Raw genomic sequence first — 21706 nt, 5'->3', positions numbered from 1 at the left:
AGGCTTTATATTTTTATAGAGGTTTGATTCGGGAGAAGGGAAAGCTCATAAAGCAATTTGCTTCAATCGTGTATTGTGATAGTAACTTCCACTAACTAATTACATGTCATTTTGAAAGTATTTCCTCAAATTTGTTTTGAATATATAATATTGCCTTTGAATTTCTTTAACTTCCCCCTTATACTTTTACAAAATGAAAGGCTGTGTTCTTTGTTCTATACCACTAGTTATTTCACAACCAAACATGGTAACTTTTTAGAGGGAAGAGATTATTATTTTCTCTGGGCAGCTAGCTGAAAATCTCCTCACAAAAAAAGTGAAGTCTGGGGGCAAGAATCAATTAAATAACAAAACAAATCGCATTCTTTTTGCTATGTGGGGGACAAAATCATATATATTTGCAGATATATAAAAATCTTAAGAAACAGTTATGTTTTAATTTCTGCTGTTTTGGGAAGTAAATTTGGATGTTTGAAATGAAAGTTGTTTTCCCTTTAAAACTAATGTGATTATCACTAGGTAGAAAGAATATCTCTGATCTAAACCTCTCTCCTGAGCACCAGATGTCCTCTTCCACAAATGACCCTGGGCCCACTATATGCGGATGCACATGGAGCTGAACCGTATCTATATATATGGTGATTATACAATCACCTCCCCTGCCCTCTTCCTCTGCACACTCTAGACCTCGCTTAGTTCAACCTCCCTGGCATCCATACTACAAACCGAGGAGTCATCTTTGAGTCTTCTCTTTCTTCCTCCAATTTGAGTCACTTATCAAGTTCTGCCTGATTTAACCTTGTAATTATGCCTCTGACAAGTCCCCTGCTTCCTTTCTTATTCCCACTGCTTTCGGTTAGGCCTTCCTCATCTTGCTCTCCAGCTCCCTTGCTGCCGCAGCCTCTTAACTGTAAGGCTCTGCCGTTATCATCCCCTGCAGATCCTTTCCCTGAGTGACTTATCTAAAAAGCAGATCTGAACATGCCACTCACCTTTAATGGCTTCCCTTTACTTACCAGATAAAAATCTAAGCTCTTCATCACAGCATTCAAAGCCTCTGTACCTCTCTCCGCTTCCTGTCCTGACTTCACATTCCAGCCACACTTCATTCATTCATTGACAAGTGCTAGCCACTGTCCTAGGCACTTGACATACCTTGGGGAACAAAAGTAAGATCTCTGCCCTCGTGGAGCTCATATGGAAGGGGGTGGGTGGTGTCAGTAAACAATAAACTTAATAAAAAAGCATATTTTATAGGATCTGGGGAGAGTGTAGTTTTAGATAGGCTGGTCAAGGTTGGCTTTATTGAAAAGGTGACGTTTGAGCAAAGACATGAAAGGAGGTGAGAGAGTGAGCTACGTGGATAAACAGCGGAAGAAAATCCAGGCAGAGGGAACAGCCAGTGCAAAGCCCTAAGATGGGAGTGTGCTTAGCACATCAAAGAGAGGAGAGAACAGAGGGAGTATTAGGAGATGGGAGTGTGCTTTTGGACAAATTCTCATCAGCCATTGTAGTAAGCTGGGGGCTTACTTTGCGTTAAATGGGAAGCCAGCTACCTGTGGTCACTCCCACAAGCTGTGGTGTTGAGACCTATGTCTCTAAGCACATGCTCCCTTCTGTTTGGATTGTACCCTCTCTCCTGCTGAGTTGCTCCCGTAATTCCTTTTGCCATATTACTTATGGCACTTAGGTCTTGAGGAAGGGTTTGGGTTTATTCATCTTTGTGTCCACAGGGCTCACAGCAGGGGCACAAGCATTCAATGAATGAATGATAATGTTCGTTTATAGATTGCCTTCCTATGTCGAGTGTTTTATATGTTTATAAATTCTTGAAACAACCCTACACAGTGGGCTTCATTATACCTATCTTACAGAAGAGGAAATGAGGTTCAAAGAGGTTTGGTAACTTATGGGAAGTCACACAACTGGTAAGTATCTGAGCTGGGTTTCAAACTCAGGTGTCTGGCCAATTGCTACACTGCATTCTTTTCCCTCCTGAGGCTTCCTCACTAGATTAAATGAAGGAAATGCAGGGAATTTATCTCTGGTTTTGTTTCTTGCACTTGGCTTCCCTAAGCCTAAAAAAACCCCATACATCATTTCTACTGTCTATATATGAATTCATTAAATGTTTAATAAATACCTATTGTGTGCCAGGTACTTGGAATATAATACTGGACAAAACAGATGTAGTCCCTTCCTTTGTGCAGTTTACACCAGAGCAGGGGAGACGCACGATTGTATAAGCAAGGGCAGTAATCTGCAGCCAGTGCTCTGATGCAGGAATGACAAAGTGCCACTGAGGGAATGCTAGCAGCTACTCCTGACCCAGCCACCCAGGCTGGAGAAAACTGTAGGATGAGAGCATACTTCCTGGAATAAAAGAGTCCCCTATAGACTTGTATAAGGTACTAAGTATTATATAAAAATCTAAAGAATCTTGCTTTATTCATTTTTTTCAACTTTGGCTAATGTCAATGCCCTTTTCCCAAATTTGATTACAAACAATGTATAAAACCTAAAGCATAAACTTTTTAACTGTTGTTTTATACTTTTCATTGGATAAGTTATTTGATCCATACATTTGTAAAGACGTAATGCAGTGGGTGTTTTAGTAGTTAATAAATTCCCAAACTATGAAATCTGAGGGCTTATTCAAATTGTTTTGTTCCACCGGAATTTGGTGGTATATTGCATCATTGGCTGGAGTTTGGTAACTCGTTACAGAATGCAAATTTTTTTATTATGTCAGTAGGAATGAAATTTAATATTCACTCTCTTTTAATTACTATTCGGTGGAAGAAATAATCCAGGAAACCATGAAAGGTGGTGTGACTGAGACAGGAAGAAGCCAGGCTGGAAAAACAGAGCCCCATATTCAGAAAGTAGCATTTTCGTGCTTTCTAACTGGTGGAAAATTAATAGGTTGTTCTCTCCAGATTTCCCCCTGTTTTTCAAGTGGGGATATTGTATTTGTCGTAATAACTCTAATATATGACTTGATTTTCAAAATTAAAAATTGAAGGATGAAAATAGTTACTCGGACAACTTGAAACTGGTGGTGGTGGCAACCAGGCAGTTGTTTTTAATAAGAAAATGATGGGGAGGATCAAAGACGAGCAGGGATCAGGATGTGGGAGTGAGTTCTCTTTATTGTAAACTGCTTTGGAGGGAGGTGAGAGATGGAGATTAGAGATGATGAAGACCTTTTCTTTGGGCTTCTCTGATCTAGCCATGGATGATGAGAGTCCCTCTGGATGAGCGTCAAAGAAAAGACATGGTTAAATGGGTAATAAAAGAAAAAGCAATAGCCCATAAATACTAAGTGTTTTAAGTTGAAAATTTTCTCTCAAAAAAATCTTAGCTATTGCAGTTATTGGCCACAGCTTGTAAAACACAAGTTTCCCCCTCATGGAGCAGGTCCGGCAAGTCTCGGTTGTAGAGTTAGAAATATTGTGAGAATCCTGAGAGTCCTGGCAAATATATGCTTTGAGGCTCTAGATCGTGCCCCAGAGGAGGAGAAAATATGCTGAAAAAAATAGCCATAAAGTACTTTTTATGCTAAGAACAAAAAGACAGGAAATGTTTGGGTTTTTTTTTTCTCCCAAATATTGTTCCATTTTCTCCAGCTGGTGAAATAAAAAAGACAGATATGTTATCCTGCACGGTTACACAAAAACTCCACCAGCAGGCCAGTGAGATGGTGAGAGCTGCTGTCTTTGGAACAGTATGTGTGGCATTCCTGCCCTCCCCTCCTCCCCCCCCCCAAAAAACCCCTGTACATGTACTATTTCTCTGAGGCTACCAAAAATTTTTGACTTATAACATAGAAATTTCTTGGTTAACAGAGTAACAAAATCACAGAACTGTCATCATTACGTATAAGGAAACCTTCCGTGTTTGCTAACTTCCTTCCAAAACATTTTTGCCCTAATTACATTTTTGTTGGTGGTTTGGAGAGGCCAGGCCAACCCAAGGGAATGATTCCATTCTAATTGCATCTTTCCTTTCCCAGGAGGTCTGTGTCCTTTTATATCCACCGAACTCACTTGATTAACTGTTATCCACTTGTTACTGAGAAAAAAAAACCACCACCCAAACAAGCCCTGCAAAATTAACTGGATGTTTTGTTTTTGTGTTTTTCTCCTGCAGAGATCACAAAGCTTGTGCAAACTTTTGTCAGGCACCAGTTCTTATCCAGGGCTCTAAGTGTGACAGAGGAAGGGTGTGTGTGCCTGTGTGTGTTCTTGAAATGTCACACGTGCATCCCAAAGTGTTGTGTGTTTGGGGGCCAGGGTCCCTAGCTTGTGTCCAGTTCTGAAGAGATGGGCGACCCCCCAAAGGTTAAGAACCACTGCCCGTAACGCCCAGATTAACTCTTCCATTGTTGCCAGACTGGGATCTTGCTAGGCCCGGTTTGCTGGAAGGTATTGAAAAGACGCCTTGTAAATTTGGGTGAATGAATTTCCACAATAACCTGTGCGATTCGCAGCAGCCGCTCTCGAGATTTCACCGTGGGCATGGGAAACTTGATCCCAACGCTTGGGTTCTCCTCCGGGCCTTCTCGTCCTGTGCAGACCCGGAGAGCCGTGTCCCGGGCGCCCAGGCAGCTTTTGCCAGAACTACTCTCCCCAGATCAGAGAGCGCCCTACCCACTCTTCCTGGGATGACCTGCTTACAGGAAGCTTGGGTCCGCTTTTCCTTCAGGAAGTGACAGCAGTAGAGATAAAAAAAGGAATCGCTTAAAACCAACCAACCAACCAACCTAGAAGCCAGGGCGCCTTTCCCCGGTGCGTTTATGAGTGCGCCCGCGCCCCGCACCTTCCCGATCCCGCTGGCGGCCTTCTTCGCCCCAGACCCGAGCCCCGCGGCCAGGCAGCAGCCGCACAGCCGCGGCGCGACGTCCTGCATCCTCTCTCCACTGGTCCAGGAGCACGGCGGCCCGCCCGGCTCCGCTCGCGTGGGAGAGGATGCGCCCCGGGCCGAGGCCCCTCCCCGCGGGGCTGCGGGTTGGAGAAGGCGCTTCCTTAGAGGGGTGTGTTGCGGGATGGGGGTGTCCTGGCACCGGGCGCCCTTTCCGGCTCCATGTAGAGCCACACCATCGCGGCTCTGCACTAGATTGCGTGCGCAGGATCTCCTCCCTTCAAGGCAGGTTGAGTCGACAGGGTTCGCTCCCGTCCTGGGAGTCTACTCCTCATCTTGGACTTCCTTCTTTCTCTGAACACCTACTGTGTACCAGCGTGGCGCTGAGGAAGCATATGTGAAGACAGGACAATGTGTGGAGGTAAATGAGACTGAAAACGCTGGGGTAAGCTCTGAGTAGCAGGAAGGCGGAAAAGAGTTGGGTTTATGGACTCCTTTTTCTCACTGAACCCAGATTACTACCCAGTAAGGGGGTGCTAATACCCCCATTTTACAGACCTCTGGAGAGATTAAATGACTTGCCCGGGGCCATGACACTGGAGCTTGTGGCTATCTGATGTCAAACGTGGCACACCAATGTCTTGGTTCCTCCCAGCTCCCTCAGGTGCTGACCAGGAGGGTAGGCAGAGGTTTAACAGCGGAAGGAACGCTTAACCATGTGCCAAGACTGTGCTCTTCTCTCTCACTCTCAGTCCTGATGAAATGGGAAAAGTTGGACCACACCTAGGTGGGGTTGGCCCACCTCTTCTTTCTCTCCATCTGCCCTTACCCCTTTAGTGATCTGTTGCAGTCACCAGCACCTACAGCCTGACAATCCTCTCATTAAATGTGTATACATTTCCAGCTGGAACTTCTTCTCTAAACTCCAGCCTTCAGTTTTATTTATTCAACTGCCTGCTTGATATCTATCTCCACTTGAATGCCTAAAAGACACTCAAATTTAAGTTGTTTGAAGCTTTGCCCCCAAATCTGCTCCATCCACAGTGTTCCCCATTCAGTTAAGAGCAAACCATTTTTTTCAGGAGTTGCTCAGGCCAAAAGCCTTGGTGCCATCCTTGACTCTTCTCTTTCTTTCACACTCCAAATGCAGCCTATTGGAAGATGCAGTGCCTCTATCTTCTGTGTATATTCAAAATCTGGCCATTCCTTCCAACCTCTGCTGCTGCTACTGGGCCCACACTGTCATCATGTCTCACCTAGGTTATTACGACAGCCTCTTAGTCCCTGTCCATGTTTCTGCCTTGCCCCCTTACAGTGCACTCTCAACACAACAGCCAGAGTGATCCTGTTCCATAAGGGAGCTCAGAACCCCCCAGTGACGCCCCACCTCCCTCCAGGTCACAGCCAAAGTCCTTCAGAGTCTACACCCCTGAGTGACCACTCCACCTCTGACCCCTTACTCCTCTTCTCCTTGCTCAAGCCCACTCCCCTCAGCTACACTGTTGGTCCTGCCTCAGGGTCTTTGCGCTGGCTTTCCCCTCTGCTTGGAGCACTTTCCCCCATGTACTCATAGCTTGCTTCCACCCTTTCCTCAATGTCACCTTCTGGGTGAAGTTTTCCCTGCCCACCTATTTAACATTGCAACCCATCCCCTCTTTCTTCTTTCCCTGTTTTATTTTTCTCTAGAGTACTTAACTTCTCTTGCACTAAATTTACTTTTTCCCCTCTCTTATTGCTTTAGTCCCTCCACAAAAATGTAAGTAATATATATGAGGTCAGGGATTTTCTTTTCATTGCTGTATCTCCAGTGCCTAGAACAGTGCCTGGCACTCCCTATATATTTGTTTTATTATGAATGAACCCACAGTAAAATGGGAGGGAGTGGCTTCACTATTTACTAGCTCTGTAACCTTGGGCAAGTTATTTAACTGCTTTAAACCTCAATTTTCTCATCTGTAAAATGACGGTAGTATCTATACAATATCAATGCTACTAAATAAGTCAATACACATAAAACACTAAGCACCCGAGAAGAGCATAATAACTGGTAGTGATTGTTTACTGACATATAATGTTGATAGTGGATACACAGGCCTGACTTGTACATGTACGTTATGTCTTGTACCTTACTTACCTTTTAGAAGTCACTTCTCTATTTGTAGTGGTTCAGAGTAAATAAGAATGTAGAGTCTGCTGAAATTGTTTCTTTGTTATCGATATTTCTTTGTTTAGTGCCTTGGAAGTGTGCGTGACTGTTGCTGCTGACAGCCGAGCGGGGAAAGCCACATTTTGCTTGGTTTGTGTCAGTAGCATCATCTACCATCCCTGTCATCTTCCATGGAAAGTGGAAAGGGGAAGTTAGATTCCCAAGGAGAATGTGAGTTATCCCCCTTTTATGAGTCCATCAGGGAAATTCTTTTGAAGACTAAAAGGATGAGGCTGCAGGGTGTGGGGTGGAATGGAGGAGGGGCACTTGAGTTAATCACCATGGGCCAGAAGTGGTGTTAGAATTGGACTTCCCTCCAGCTGCCCAGGCTGTTTCATTAGGCAGATCTCCCAAAGGAGGGCTCACCAAGCTTGGGATAGGTTGGGGGAAGGGGGCATCTGAGGAATGGGGAGGAGGTGATAGGAGTTAGTAGGGGAAATCGGACAGTAGGTCTATAGTGCTCTTCCCTCTAGCTGGACCAGCTTCTCCAGGGCTCCCTCCCTCCACTTTGCTTTGTTCAATGCCCACCCTGTTTAAAACGGCAACGTCCCCCACTGCCTATTCTACCTGACACACGATATGTTAGCTGCGTAGCTCCCCCCACCTCCTCCACTCAGTAAGCTCCAAGGGGACAGCAATTTTTGTCTGCTGTGTTCTCTGCTTTCTTTCTGGTTCCTAAGGCAGGGCCTAGCACAACAGGGCTGCTGCCAATAAATTCTTGTTGACTGAAGGAGTCCTCATACCGACCTTATTTAATTCTTCCACGCAGCCCCGAAATTAATCGAACAATCCTTGTACCAGAACATTTTAAATGCATCATCTCCTATCATTCTCGCAACAGCTCTCTGAGGTTGGTGTTGTTATAATTACCATTTTACAAACAGAGAAACTGTGAGGTTCCCTAACTTGCTCAGGCTCCCGCAGCAGCTGATAAATGGTAGCGCTGAGGACAGAGTCCACACAGTTTGGGTCCAGGGCCTGAGTTCCAACCCTCTTTGGCCCCGAAGGCCCATCGCAGCAACAGATGGAGCAGGCCTGGACCCTGAAAGGTCTGAAGGTTGAGAGGAGGCCAGAGGCTGCTGCCCTCGAAGCATCCCCTCATCGCTTCCGTGGCCGCCAGGTGTGTCGCGGGCCATAGAGGAGCTGCTCCGAAGCCAGCGCGGGCCTGGCATGGGACCATCAGCCTGCCCAGGTGGTTAAGCAGAGAAACCTCTTCTCAAACGCCCTCCCTCCAAAGTCCCTGCTGGTGCCCAACAACTCTAATTTTCCGGGTAGGAATAAGCAGCGGCCAGTGGGACGTAGGTGAGCCACCAAAAGCCCGACAGACCGAGCCGGGACGAGCAGGGGTTTCCCCAGCCCGGGGTCCGCCACCCCCTACCCCCTCCCCCCCATCCCCGTGGAAGACCCCGAGGGAGAATCGCGTCAATAGGGAAACTAGAAACTGGGAACTATGACTCTGGGAACCGAGAACCCGACTGCGCTTGGCCGCTGGCGTGCGGTGCGAGCTCGGGCGCACGGGTTTCCGCAGGCGGAGCAGCGAGCGAGCCGGGCAGGCTGGGCGGGGTCCCGGCGGCCGGCGGACACGGGCGCCCGGAGACGGCGGGGCGGCTGGGGGCGCGGGGACCGCTCGCGCGGCGCGACAAGTCGCTGCCCTCTGGCTCCTCGTTCTCATCGTTGGAAGGCTTAAAACACCAGAAAAACAATTTGGACATGGAGTGGTTCACTTGGTGAGCCCGTGTTTTCTCAATCCTTGCGGAAATGGAGCGATGTAGGGTCCACTCTCCTCGCCCTCCGCCCCGCGACCCCGGATTCGGGGTCCCTGCGGGGGGCTGCTTGCGCGCGTCCGGGAGCCGTCCACCCACCACGCCTTCGCGCGCGACAGTTTCTAATGTAGGGGGATGCAAGGGGTAGTAAACGCAAATTCACCGCGAAGGTCACCGAATTCCTAGGAGCTTTTGAGCGTTTTGTTGATATGTGTTTTATTGAGTCAAGGGATGGTAAAAGCATAACAACTCATCCTGCAGGCTTCTGGGAAAATTTGGAGATTAAAATGCTTGAAAATTCTGGTAATCCCTGTTCTAATGAGTCAATTAAAAGGAGTTCATCTACCCACCATCCCCAAGTAGAATCTTGGAAAATCAATAAAGACAGACGCTCACCCTTTATTTGGAAACTCAAAACCAAGCCTCCGTGTTTTCGGTTGCAAATTAGAGTTCACATTAATTACGCTAAAATGTAGTGATTTACCCTACGCAAAAGTTTGTTTTGGAACCGTTATTAACTCCAGTTTTATTCCCTAGACATGCTGTTAACTGATATAAAGGAACCATTAAAACGAAACAAAAAACCCAGTCGATTTGTTTTTTTCTCTCTTCGTTATTGATTCTTGTCCCTTTGGCTGATTAAAAAAAAGGGGGGGGGAGGGTTTATTTTAAAATGGATTTTAGAGTAAAAAGTAATTGAGATGTTTGGCAACCTCGGGGTAAAACATCATAGTGTGCTGAGAATAAAGACTAGAATTTAATTCATTTTCTTACTCCATTACTCACTCACTTGATGTGGCCTCTGACAAGTCCCTTCACTGTCCTGGGCCTCAGGCTCTCCATCAGTAACACGGGGATCACCCTGGATATCTACCTGCCTCCTGGGGGTGTTGCAAGGGTTAATGAGGTGTGTGGTGAGGGCTTTGATTCCAGGGTGAATGACCTGTACAAATAAAATGTGATGACATCTCAGCTTCATCTTTGATTCATCTGAATAAATGGGCCTTCCCTTTATTAACTCTTCCTGGTAAATTTTCAAAATTGAGTTATTTGATTTTAAAATTCTATGTTGAGGCACTCTATAGCTGTGTAAAAATCCTCGACAAGTTATATTACCCTGTTAAGGGAGAACCTCTATTTGTTCACAGATATTGAATAACTTATCTTTTTCATGATGTCATTCTGTGTATTGGTTCAACAAATGATTTTTGAAAATGTACTCTTCCTAGGGGCTGCAAGGAGTGAAGGGAGTATTTGCAAAGAATGTCTTGTGTACCTACTTCTTCCAGACACTGTTAAATGTTTTTTTGGGGAAGATTAGCCCTGAGCTAACATCTGCCGCCAATCCTCCTCTTTTTGCTGAGGAAGACTGGCCCTGAGCTAACATCCGTGCCCCTCTTCCTCTACTTTGTACGTGGGATGCTTGCCACAGCATGGCTTGACAAGAGGTGCCATGTCCACACCCGGGATCCGAACTAGCAAACCCCGGGCTGCCGAAGTGCAACGTGCAAACTTAACCGCTGCGTCCCCGGGCCAGGCCCCTGTTAAATGCTTTATGTGTATTATTTATTTGTTAAATCTTCATAACAGCTCCCTGAAATGTAGGTATTATTGTTACTCTGGGTATAGAATGCAAGCTGAAGAGTTTCTGTGTAATTCACAAAGCAATGTTACTGCCAGAGCAGCATAGCTCTGTGAGGTCACTTGCCACAGCAAGGGGCTACTTTTTTGAAACCTCTTTTGGAAATTTACGTCAGATTTGTTCAAGAAGAAAAGGTTTTGCCAACACTGCCTCAGCAGGTATGAAATTCAACTATCTACAGTGTTTAGCATCCTTAGACCAGGTCATCCTTGAGTTGAGAGGATGTATTAGAGAAAATTTACATATAAGCAAATTTACAGATAGGCAAAACATGATGACTCCTTTGAAACTGGCCAAATACTCAAAAGCACAACCACCCCATCCCTTTCCCCCTCCCCCCCAAAAAAGACAAGAAAAGAATCCACACAAGCTTTCGTATGCTCACTACCTGGTTTTTAGAAATTATCTAAAAGACACAATTGGCGAAGTGTATATTCCTCACACAAGAAAGTGGGCCATGCACCCTAATTTAGTAAGGGAAAGAGAAACCTTCTGGATTAGGCCTATTTTACATGAAACATGAAGAATGATCCTTTATCCATCCTTGGAAATGTGATCCACCAAATGCCAACTCGTAATGTTGGACAGGAGGAAAAGAAGCAAATTAAGCCAGGAAATACAGATTTTTGTATTCTGTCTGTGGACAGTTAGGCCAGCTGCAACAGATTGCTTAGAAAATTCACTATTTATGCTATGGCATTATAGTATTATACATTTGCTGCATGCTGACAATGTGCTAAGTCATCAGCATGATTAAAGGGAACACCCATATGCTGGGCTGACAGTGTCCTAGTTTATGGTCTCAGACATACACCGCTGACACATACACACATATAACAGAAGCAGATGTATGTATGGAGTGCACGAGTGTTGAGTGATTTAGATATACAGGAATTAGTTGTGGTGCTTTCTATGCATGAGAGAATAGAAAGTGAGATATGCAAGTCATATTCAGAAAAAGTAGTCTTGGGAGAGTTAGAGGAAACTCCTGCCCTGCTTACAGTTAATTTGTTGGGAAAGGATTCTTGAGAAGGAACTAGCGATGGGGATTTCAGAGTAACAGAGTCATGATATGTTAGAGTTGGAAGAGACTTGAGAAATCCAAATCCAACTCTTCACTTTATGACTAAGGAAGCTGAGGCCCAGAGCCCTAGACTGGCTGGTTAGCAGGAGATCTGGACTCTTATGCAAATGCCCACCCTCTGATGCTCCAATGCTTGTCCATGTCAAAGGGTTGTTCTTGCTGTTCTTTGTTTTGTTAAGCTTTGTTTTACTTGTTATTATGAAAGTTTTCAAACATACACAAAAATCGAACGGATAGTATAAGGAACCTACATATTGCCTAGCTTTACGCCATTCTCATTTTATCTATTTCTGCATTTTTTTTTCTGGAGTATTTTAAAGTAAATCCCAGCATCCACATTGTTTCACCAGTAAATATGTCAGTATGCAACTCTAAGTGATAAAGACTTAAAAAAATCACAACCATACTATTAGCATACCTAAGGAAATTAACAGTAAACCTTAATATCACCTAAGACCCACTCCTTATTCACATTTCTCTAACAATTCCAAAGTTATCTTTTTTACTCTTGGTTTGTTTGAATTGGCATCCAAATAAAGTCGACATGTTGCATATCGTTGTTATGGCTCATAAGCCTCTTTTATTCTATAACTGTCTCTCTTCCTTTTCTGTTTAATGTTTTTGTTGGTGAAACTAGATCATTTCTCCTTGTAGAATGTGCCACGTTCTGTGGATTTGGTGGATTGCCTTCCCTTCTGGTGGTGTTTACCTTGTTCTTCTATAGCCTGTATTTCCTGCAGATTGGTGATTAGATCTAGAGGCTTGATTAGATTTAGGTTCAATTTATTTAGGCAGGAATACTTTGTACAAGTATAGTGTACATGCTATGGGATCATTTCTTGAAGCATAATGTCTGGTTATCCTGATTTCAGTGCTGAAAATTACAAGTGTTGGTGAGGAGGTACAGAAATTGGAACCCTTGTGCACTGTTGATGGGAATGTAAAATGGTGCAGCCTCTATGGAAAACAGTGTGGCACCTCCTCAGAAAACTAAAAATAGAATTACCATATGATCCAGCAATTCCGCTTGTGGGTATTCACCCAAAAGAATTGAAAGCAGGGTCTCCAAGAGATATTTGTACCCCATGTTCTTAGCAGGATTAGTCACAATAGCCAAAATGTGGAAGCAACCCAAGTGTCCGTGGAAGAATGAATGGATAAACAAAAGGTGGTACAGTCCTCCCTTGGTATCCACGGGGGACTGGTTCCAGGGCCCCTGTGGATACCAAAACCCACTGATGCTCAAGTCCCTTAGTCTGCCCTCTCTATCAGTGGGTTGAATCTGTGGATGCAGAACCCGAGGATAGAGACGCCCACTGTGTTTACATATCATGGAATATTATTCAGCCTTAAAAAGGAAGGAAATTCTGATATACACTACAACATGTTTGAACCTTGAAGACATTATGTTAAGTGAAATAAGCCAGTCACGAAAAGACAAACCCTGAATGATTCCACTTATATGAGGTACCCAGAGTAGTCAAATTCATGGAGACAGAAGTAGGATGGTTGCTGCAGGAGCTGGGAAGAGGGAGGAATGGGGAGTTAATGTTAAATAAGCATAGAGCTTCAGCTTTGCCGGATGAAAGGAGTTCTGGAGATGGAGGTAGTGATGGTTGTACAACACTGTGAATGTACTTAACACTGCTGAACTGTACACTTAAAATAGTTATGATGATAAATTTCACGTTACATGAATTTTACTGTAATTAAAAAAATTTTGGATAAGTAAAATTTCTTGCTACTGTATACTCAATCATATAATGGGAGAGAGAGAGAGAGATTCAGAGAACTTAAATACATTATTGAGTGCGGTGCTCAACAAAGAATAAATCTTATTAAATAAACTTAGGTTCAATTATAAATTAAAAAAAAATGTCAAAATCATGAAAACAATGAACGGCCTAGGAAGTGTTCCGATTAGGGGAGACTAAAAAGACATGATAGTTACTAGGAGTTGTGTGATCCTGAATTGGATCTCAGAACAGGAAAAAAAAGGGCTATAAATGACATTATTAGGATGGTTTGAAAATTTGAATATGAAGGGTGGGTTGGATATCAGTATTAAATGTTACATTTGTTGATTTTGGTAAATGTGCTGTGGTTACATAAGTTAAAGAAAGTCTTAAACCCTGGGAAATATACACTAAAGTATTTATTGATAAAGGGGCATTGTGTCGGCAATTACTCTGATACGATTCAGGGGGAAAAATGTAGACAACGAGCAGAGGATAAAGCAAATGAGCGAAATGCTAATGATTGATGAATCTGGGTAAAAGGCATACAGGTGTTCTTTGTACTATTCTTGCAACTTTTCTGTGTGAAATAAAAAGTCAAAAACAAAATCCAATGGTGGTCATGTGATGTAAAGCCACTCTGGTCTCAATAATCAGTAGAGGAGTAACGTGGGATCCAGCGCCTTAGTGTGGCCTTGGCTGGGTGAGTTTAGGGCTTTATGACTTGCATTTTCTCTGTCAAGAAGCAATTGAGGACCAAATTCATTAAGTACTAATCTGTACTTTTGTGTTGGCCCTTGATACATTAATGGTCTGTTAACACAGAAAATCCTCCAAACATAGGAGAAACCCACTAGGCCAAATTCTGTGTTTTTTTTTAAATTGAAGCATAGTTGATATACAATATTATATTAGTTTCAGGTGGACAAGATGATGATTTGACATTTATATACATTATGAAATTATCCCACGGCAAGTCTAGTAACCGTCTGTCACCTACAAAGTTATTACAATATTATTGGTAGGCTAAATTTTATTGATGTGATTTCTGTGACATAAATATATGTTGTAAAATCAAAGGAAAAAAACCCATTTGATCTGTGGCTTGCATTAGTCAGGGCTTATGTTTGAGAAATTCAGCTCAAACTTGCTTCATTCACCAAACATTTATTGAGTGTCTACAATGTTCCAGGTCATTTTATTGGTATTGAACATGTAACAGAAAACAAAACAGGCAAAAGCCCTGACCTTTGGAAGCCTTCATTTTGGTGATTAAAAGCAAACAAACAAACAAAATAGTAAGTGAAAAAAAGGGAGGAGTGAGTGATCTACTGGCGTATACAACTGGTGTATTGGTCAGCCATTTCTGCGTAATAAACAACCACACAAATCTCAGTGACATGTGACTGCAAGCATGTATTTAACTCACACATCTGTGGGTGGCTGAACCAGCTCTGTTGATCTCATCTGATCTCAGCTGCATCAGCAGATTTCGGCCCAGGAGGCTGCGGTACAGAGCTGTAGGTCTCTCCATGTCTCTCAGCTTCCTTGGACAGCGGGGGAGCCAGGGCAGGTTCTTCTCTGGGTGATGGCAAAGGCACCTTAGAGCCCTTACTGGGTCATATCTGCTGACACCCCATTGGCCAAAGTAAGTCTTGTGGCCAAGCCCAAAGTCAGGGGGTGGGGAAATGTACTTTCCCCTTGGAAGTGGGAAAACTGCAAAGACTCATGGCAAAAGTTGTGGATACAGGGAGGGGTGAAAATTGGGACCATTTATGGAGTCTGTCACACTGGGAAGTTCACGGCTTCAGGCTAGCTGGATTTACCTCTTTCTTTTCTTTTCTCTCTCTCTTTGTCTGACTCTCTCTCATGGCTACTAGTCTCTGTTTCTTTTTGTGTGTTGTTGGCCACATTATTCTCCTGTGGTCCCCAGGATTCAAACATGGCAGGATCCAAAAAAAGAAAGGTGGACATTTATTCTTTTGGTTTTCATCTAATGAATCTCGGAGAAGGACTTTTTTTGGATACCTGCCTGGGTTAAGGTTAAGGGTCTAGTTGATGGTCTCATATTCTGGTCAGGGGACGGGCGTGCCCTAATTGCTGAGGCCTGAGCCCCATGTCCACCTCTGCAGTGGGCACTGTGGTTAGCAGCTGTACCAGAACCACATAGAAATACTGGGGTGGTGGGGGTTTATGTTTTGCAACAGAGAGAAGACTGCAGGGTAGACAAAAGGTGGCTGTCTTATAAACACCCAATATTTTGGAACTTGTTCACGTAACAGAGAGTATTTTCTCAACAAGGAAGTTAGGTGATCTTTGGCTCTTTGCTGATATTTAGGGGGACTATTACCAGGAAAAAGGTTTCACATTGTTCGTTTGGAACAAGCTCTGAATACCAGCATAAATACGTTTCAGGTAGGGTTAGTTCCCGCTAACATTTTATTCACTAGGATTCTAAAGAGGCAAAATATTAAACTAGAAAAACATTTTGGAAACTGACCATTTTGAACCTGAGATCAAGTACTTTATTCTTCTGTAGAGGCAGAAGCAGGCATTGGCTTTTCAGCAGCAGAGCACAAGCTCTCAGTGGCTCACCCAGAGTCTTGACTTTGCTCCTGTGTCCATCTGTGGGACTCAACTCAACCCCGACTGATCTAAGCTGATCACAGAGGTCTCATTCTTCTTACTAGTGAATGACTCGGGGGTGGGCCTATGATCTAGTTCTCGACAACGAGATACAAAAGCATTTCTGAAAGAGGCATCTTAGCTCTTAAAAAGAGACACATACCTCTGGACATTGGTGTTGAGGATGTGATGCTGTAACTGTCTTGTGATTGTGAGAAGACTTAGCTGACACCCCAATGATGATGTGGACGGATGGAAAGACCCTGGGTCTATGACCATGTTGCTGAGCCACTGAATTAATCAACCCTGGAACTGATCTTCCTCTGGACTTTTCTTATGTCAGAAAATAAAGTCCCTGAGCACTTAGGCCATCTTCACTTGGGTCTTCAGTTACTCACTGATGCAGGCATCCTGATGGAAACAAAGAGTTACTTGTGGTTGTCTGGAGCCTCTTTCGTACTTGGATTTGAATATTTAACAGGAGATGAATTTAGGCACTACTGTACGTGCACTCACCCTTCACTCTAAAAGTAGACTTGCATAGAAAGATATATTCTGGGGCTGGCCTGGTTAAGCGTGCACATTCTGCTTCAGCGGCCCAGGGTTCACTGGTTCAGATCCCAGGTGTGGATATGGCACCGCTTGGCAACCATGCTGTGGCAGACGTCCCACATATAAAGTGGAGGGGATAGGCACGGATGTTAGCTCAGGGCCAGTCTTCCTCAGCAAAAAGGGGAGGATTGGCGGCAGATGTTAGCTCAGGGCTAATCTTCTTCAAGAAAAAAAAAAAAGGATACATTCTTTCTATGCCATGTGTAGAACTTCTTTAGGAATGCACGTAACAGGTGGAGTCTCAGGTACAATAGTAACTCTGACTCCTATCTGTTCTACTAGTTAGTTTGACAGAAATATCTTGTCCTACCTACCTTGTACTCTTTTTTTTTTTGGTGTGTGATTTCATGTCTGTTTTATAATCCCAATTTGGTAATGGTTACATGAGAGAAAAGTACTCAACTTATTCTGAGGTTTGTTTTTCTCTCTCTCTCAAGAGGAAAAGCGATAAAGGATGAATTGTACTGCCCCCAACCCCCGTCAATCCTAAAGTTGAGGGAAGACTGTTAGCCTTGGCAGGAGGAAGTAATCTAACTGAAAAAAGTTGAGAGAGTTGGTGTATTTCAGTCTTTCTTATTGTTGTGCTTCAGTTCTCTTCAAGTACCCAGCTTTCAGCTCCTTGTAGTCTTGAGGAGGCGGAGAATTCTTTTATGAGACTGAGCTTCTATTATCACATTCTCTCTTCACTGCTGTCTGTTGCTGTTGATGAGCCCGGGCTGCTGGCATCCTCTTGAGAGGGGACGTTCAGTTTAGCCCTGCCGTGCAATACCTCTGAAGAGCGTAATGGAGTTGGTTACGTCCCATTTCTCCTTGGGATAAGCAAATGCCTTGGATTTTTGCTCACGGCTTATTGCCTTTCTCAGCTAAACTCTTCGGCTTTAAAAACTAATTAAAAACATTTTCCTTCTTCTCAAGCTTTGTCTGTTTCAATATTGATGAAATCCCAATAAAGGGGAAGTCCCTGGTAAGATGCTATGTTGACTTACTCATTGTTTTCAAATGACATATGTTTCATATTTAAAATCAAGAAATTGAATTTCTTTTAACCCCAAAATGAGGCAGATACCTTCTTTATGGGCTTTTGGCAAGAAGGAATTAAAAATTTTTTTTTAATTAAAATTTTTTTTTTTTTTTTTTTACTTTTTATCTTTCCTTCTTCTCCTTGGAGCCCCCCAGTACATAGTTGTATATTTTAGCTGTGGGTCCTTCTAGTTGTGGCATGTGGGATGCTGCCTCAGCATGGCTTGATGAGTGGTGCTAGGTCTACGCCCAGGATCCGAACCAGTGAAACCCTGGGCTGCTGAAGCAGAGCACACAAACTTAACCACTCAGCCAAGGGGCTGGCCCCTAAAAATTTTTTTTATTAAGACAGAATTTTTTAGAGCGGATTTAGGTTCACAGCAAAATTGAGGGGAAGGTTCGGAGATTTCCCATATACCCCCTGTCCCCACACATGCATAGCTTCCCCCATTATCAACATTCCCCACCAGAGTGGTACATTTGTTATAACTGGTAAACCTACATTGACACATCAGTATCTCCCCAAATCCACAGTTTGCATTAGAGTTCACTCTTGCTGTTGTACATTCTGTGGATTTGGACAAATGTATAGTGACATGTATCCACCATTAAAATACCATGCAGAGTGGTTTCACTGCCCTAAAAATCCTATTGACTTTCCTTCCCCCGCCCCCCCCCCCCAACCCCTGGCAACTACTGCTCTTTTTACTGTCTCCACAGTTTTGCCTTTTCCAGAATGTCACATAGTTGGATTCATACAGTATGTAGCCTTTTCAGATTGGCTTCTTTCACTTAGGAATATGCATTTAAGCTTCCTCTTGAATGCCTTTTATGTCTTTTCATGGTTTGATACCTCTTTTCTTTTTAGCTCTGAATAATATTCCATTGTCTGGATGTAGCACAGTTTATTTATCCATTCACCTACTAAACGACATCTTGTTTGCTTCCAAATTTTGGCAACTATGAATAAAGCTGCTATAAAGATCCATGTGCAGGCTTTTGTGGACATAAGTGTTCAACACCTTTGGGTAAATACCGCGGAGCACAATTGCCAGATTGTATGGTAAGAGTATGTTTAGTTTTCCAAGAAGGAATTTTATGCTCCATTGATCAGTTAATTTCTGAGAAAGGAGTAGATAGTGCCCTCAAAAGAGGGGAAAGAAGGTTAACAGAGGAGGTGGGAGACAATCTTATTCTAGTATGAACAACTTTTCTTTCCCAAGCATAAGGCAGCTACTTTCCATCTGTACTTCCAAGGGAAGCAAGAAGTGAGGTGACTGGAGTAGAGATAGCTTAAGGTTTCTCTGACTCTGAAGATGTCCCTGCAGTGTACCAGGCAGGATTGGATCCAGAGAAGCTGAACTGCTAGATATGATATAGAAGAAGGGCTTTATTATAGGAAGTTGATTTTAACAGTTTATGTGTGGTTGTTGCTTCTGTGTCTAGCGCTGGAGCCTGAAGTCAGCAGGCTAGGCATTTGGGAAGGAACGATGGACATGGAGTGGGGATGAGCAAGGACAAGCTGGAACCAAAGAGGATGTTCTGAAGCCCACATAGGTCTCTCACCACTTCTGAGCTTTCAGCTTTGACCATGGGAGTAACCTGCAGGAGAAGCTGGTGCCCTTTGTTATGGAGCTCAATGTGTACCTGGCCCAGGAGGCAGAGAGGCTGAAAGAGAGGATCTGGAGGAGCTGGAGGAGCTGCAGGTCCAGCTGCTGTTCACATCTGCCTCCCAAACCCTGGGCAAAATAACTCTCGTGGCACATGCTAACAGGGAAAACACAGGCAGGGAATTCTGGGAAATGTAGTTCCAGCTTAGCTAACTTGACACAGTACAAATGCCGTACAGTGTTGCACAGTTGCACAGAGACAGAGGAAGATGATCTTTGCAGCACTATAATAGTGAACAATAGGAAGCATCCTAACTGCCCATCCGTAAGAAATGGACCCATAGAGTGGACCATAATTATACAAAGCCTTGAAAAGAACGAACCAGCTCCTATATACAGAACAAACGCGGCTAGATCTTAGAAATACAATGTTAAGAGGAAAAATAGCAAGTTGCAGAATGACACGTACAATGTGAGACTATTTGCATAAATTCAAAAAGCAAAGAAAACAACACCCTATATTGTTTATTGAAAAAACTGGAAGAAAGGCTACATCCCAAACTCAAAGGAACGTCTGTGTCTGGGGAAAGTGAGTGGGCTTAGAAATAGTAGGACATTTAGAACTATTTTTAAGATTCTCTCTCTTTTTTTCTCTTTTTCAAAAGGAAGAACATATAAATACATTACTTTTTTTAATATGGTAAAATATACATGACATAAAGTTTAGATACCTTTGTAATTGAAAAGCCCCCTTGGTCATCCCCACGTGTAGTGCTGTCATTATGAGAACACTGTTATACCCGGGTCTTTGCTGAGAGGTGAAGAATACAAGGGAAGAGGCAGGTGGATACTTGGAGATAGGGGCCAGGGATGGAATATTCCCCCTTCCTCCCTTTCCTCCTGCCAGGAGGGCTTCCGGCTGACAGAAGGAGCCAGAAGTTAAAGCCAAACATGGTGTCATCATTACTCTATTAGTAATAGATTAGATCATTAGAGCCAATAGTATCGGGCTGTTTGTTTGCTTGTTATATCATTTGTTTGTTTTTCTTTCAGGTCTGCTCTTGGGCTGAATGAAAACAGTTTCCTTGTATGAACGAGGGAAAAACAGTACAGAATAGGACAGGGTGAATCGTCCCACAAGACGCCACTGCATCTACCACCCACGTCACTTCTACTGATTGTTGCTACTTTGAAAACCTGTCTAGGAGTTCTGTGGGTGGATATTTTTTGGGTGCTGTTGTTTTTATCTTAGGAACATCCTAATCTTGAAGGAGACAGGTCAGGATTTCTTCCCTCAGTCAACCAGCAAGCACACGGAGTAGAAAGCAAAGAATTTGGCATTAGGTAAAATCTCTTCCTAAAAGCCAAACGAAGGGGCATTTTTAGGTTCAAGAATCTGCGCATTTCCTCCTGTGTGTTTTCCCTGATTGCCCGGGCCAGAAGTGAGCGCTCCTTTTTCTGAACTCCTAGGGGCTTGTTCGCCTCTCCTGTGGCACTCACTACTTGAATTGTAGTTTTTTGTGTACATGTCATGTCTCTTAGAAGATTAAAACTCCCTGCATTCTGAACTGTCCCATTTATTATCACATTCCTCATGGCACGCCAGGATTGAGTGTTTGTGTTTAATACATGGTTAGGAAAAATATTTGTGCAAAGAATGAAAGAATCAGGAAATTGATTTTGGTTCTTTCAAAAGAATATTTTCAGAGGCTTCTGCTATTTGGGCAAATGAAGAAAACAACTAAAAGACAGCAAATTTAGAATGATGAACACTTGATATGATATATCTGTGCCTGGGGACACAGATTTATTACGATGTTATTTAATGTCTTCAATAAGTTCATGAACACTAAAACTGAGTAAATTCATATCTTTTTAGAGATGAAGGTGTGTTTTAATTATTTTCTTTACAATAATAATACTGCTTTATAAAACTGCTTCATGATCTCCTGGTCTCCAAGTTGGTGTTTCTTTTAATTCAATCTCTATTTCTTCAATCTCTAAACTGTTATAATAAAGAGAGTGGCGAGTTTTTATTGCCTGGGGGTTTGTTTTCTTTCAAAAAGGCTGTAGGCATCCCTTCTTTGTTCTGCATTTTGCTGCTGCACACTTTCATTCCAGGCAATAGGGATCTTCCCGTTTTTCCCATGCTTTCCTTGGTTTTTTGACCAGGACAATAAACTTTACCTTGTGCCCAGTTAGGATTTTGCCTCTTGACCTCAACCTGCTTTAAGAGGCTGCTTCTGGGAAAATATCACAGTACACTGCAATGAAGTCTGTGGTCTCTCTCTCTTTCTCTCTTCTACTCTTCCTCTCTCTCTTTCTCCTTTTCTTTCTTTGCCTGCCAAAAAAACAACTTCCTGTCGTAAATATTTCCAAAAGTCATGACCCATAAGACAAAACTTAGGATTCGGAGCCTCACTCGATGTTGACCCCTTGCCAGCCAGGCCTTCGATCATTCCCAAACTGATTAAGTTTAGATTGGTTTAAAACATGCTCTAGAAGTTCAACTACGTGTGATGTGTTGTGTTAAATCAAATACAAA

At 43.3% G+C, this 21706-nt stretch overlaps 1 long non-coding RNA gene across 1 annotated transcript; it reads left to right on the top strand.

Moving 5' to 3' along the window:
- Positions 1-3812: 3812 nt before the first annotated feature.
- On the top strand, positions 3813-21025 carry LOC138915807 (uncharacterized). The gene is made up of 3 exons (XR_011422117.1): positions 3813-5284; positions 7096-7240; positions 20215-21025. It is a non-coding gene; the product is annotated as an uncharacterized lncRNA (long non-coding RNA).
- The last annotated feature ends 681 nt before the right edge of the window (positions 21026-21706 follow it).

This window comes from Equus caballus, chromosome 10 (genome assembly GCF_041296265.1).
Source record: "Equus caballus isolate H_3958 breed thoroughbred chromosome 10, TB-T2T, whole genome shotgun sequence".
NCBI classification, from domain to species: domain Eukaryota; kingdom Metazoa; phylum Chordata; class Mammalia; order Perissodactyla; family Equidae; genus Equus; species Equus caballus.
This window is presented reverse-complemented; position numbering and strand designations above follow the sequence as displayed.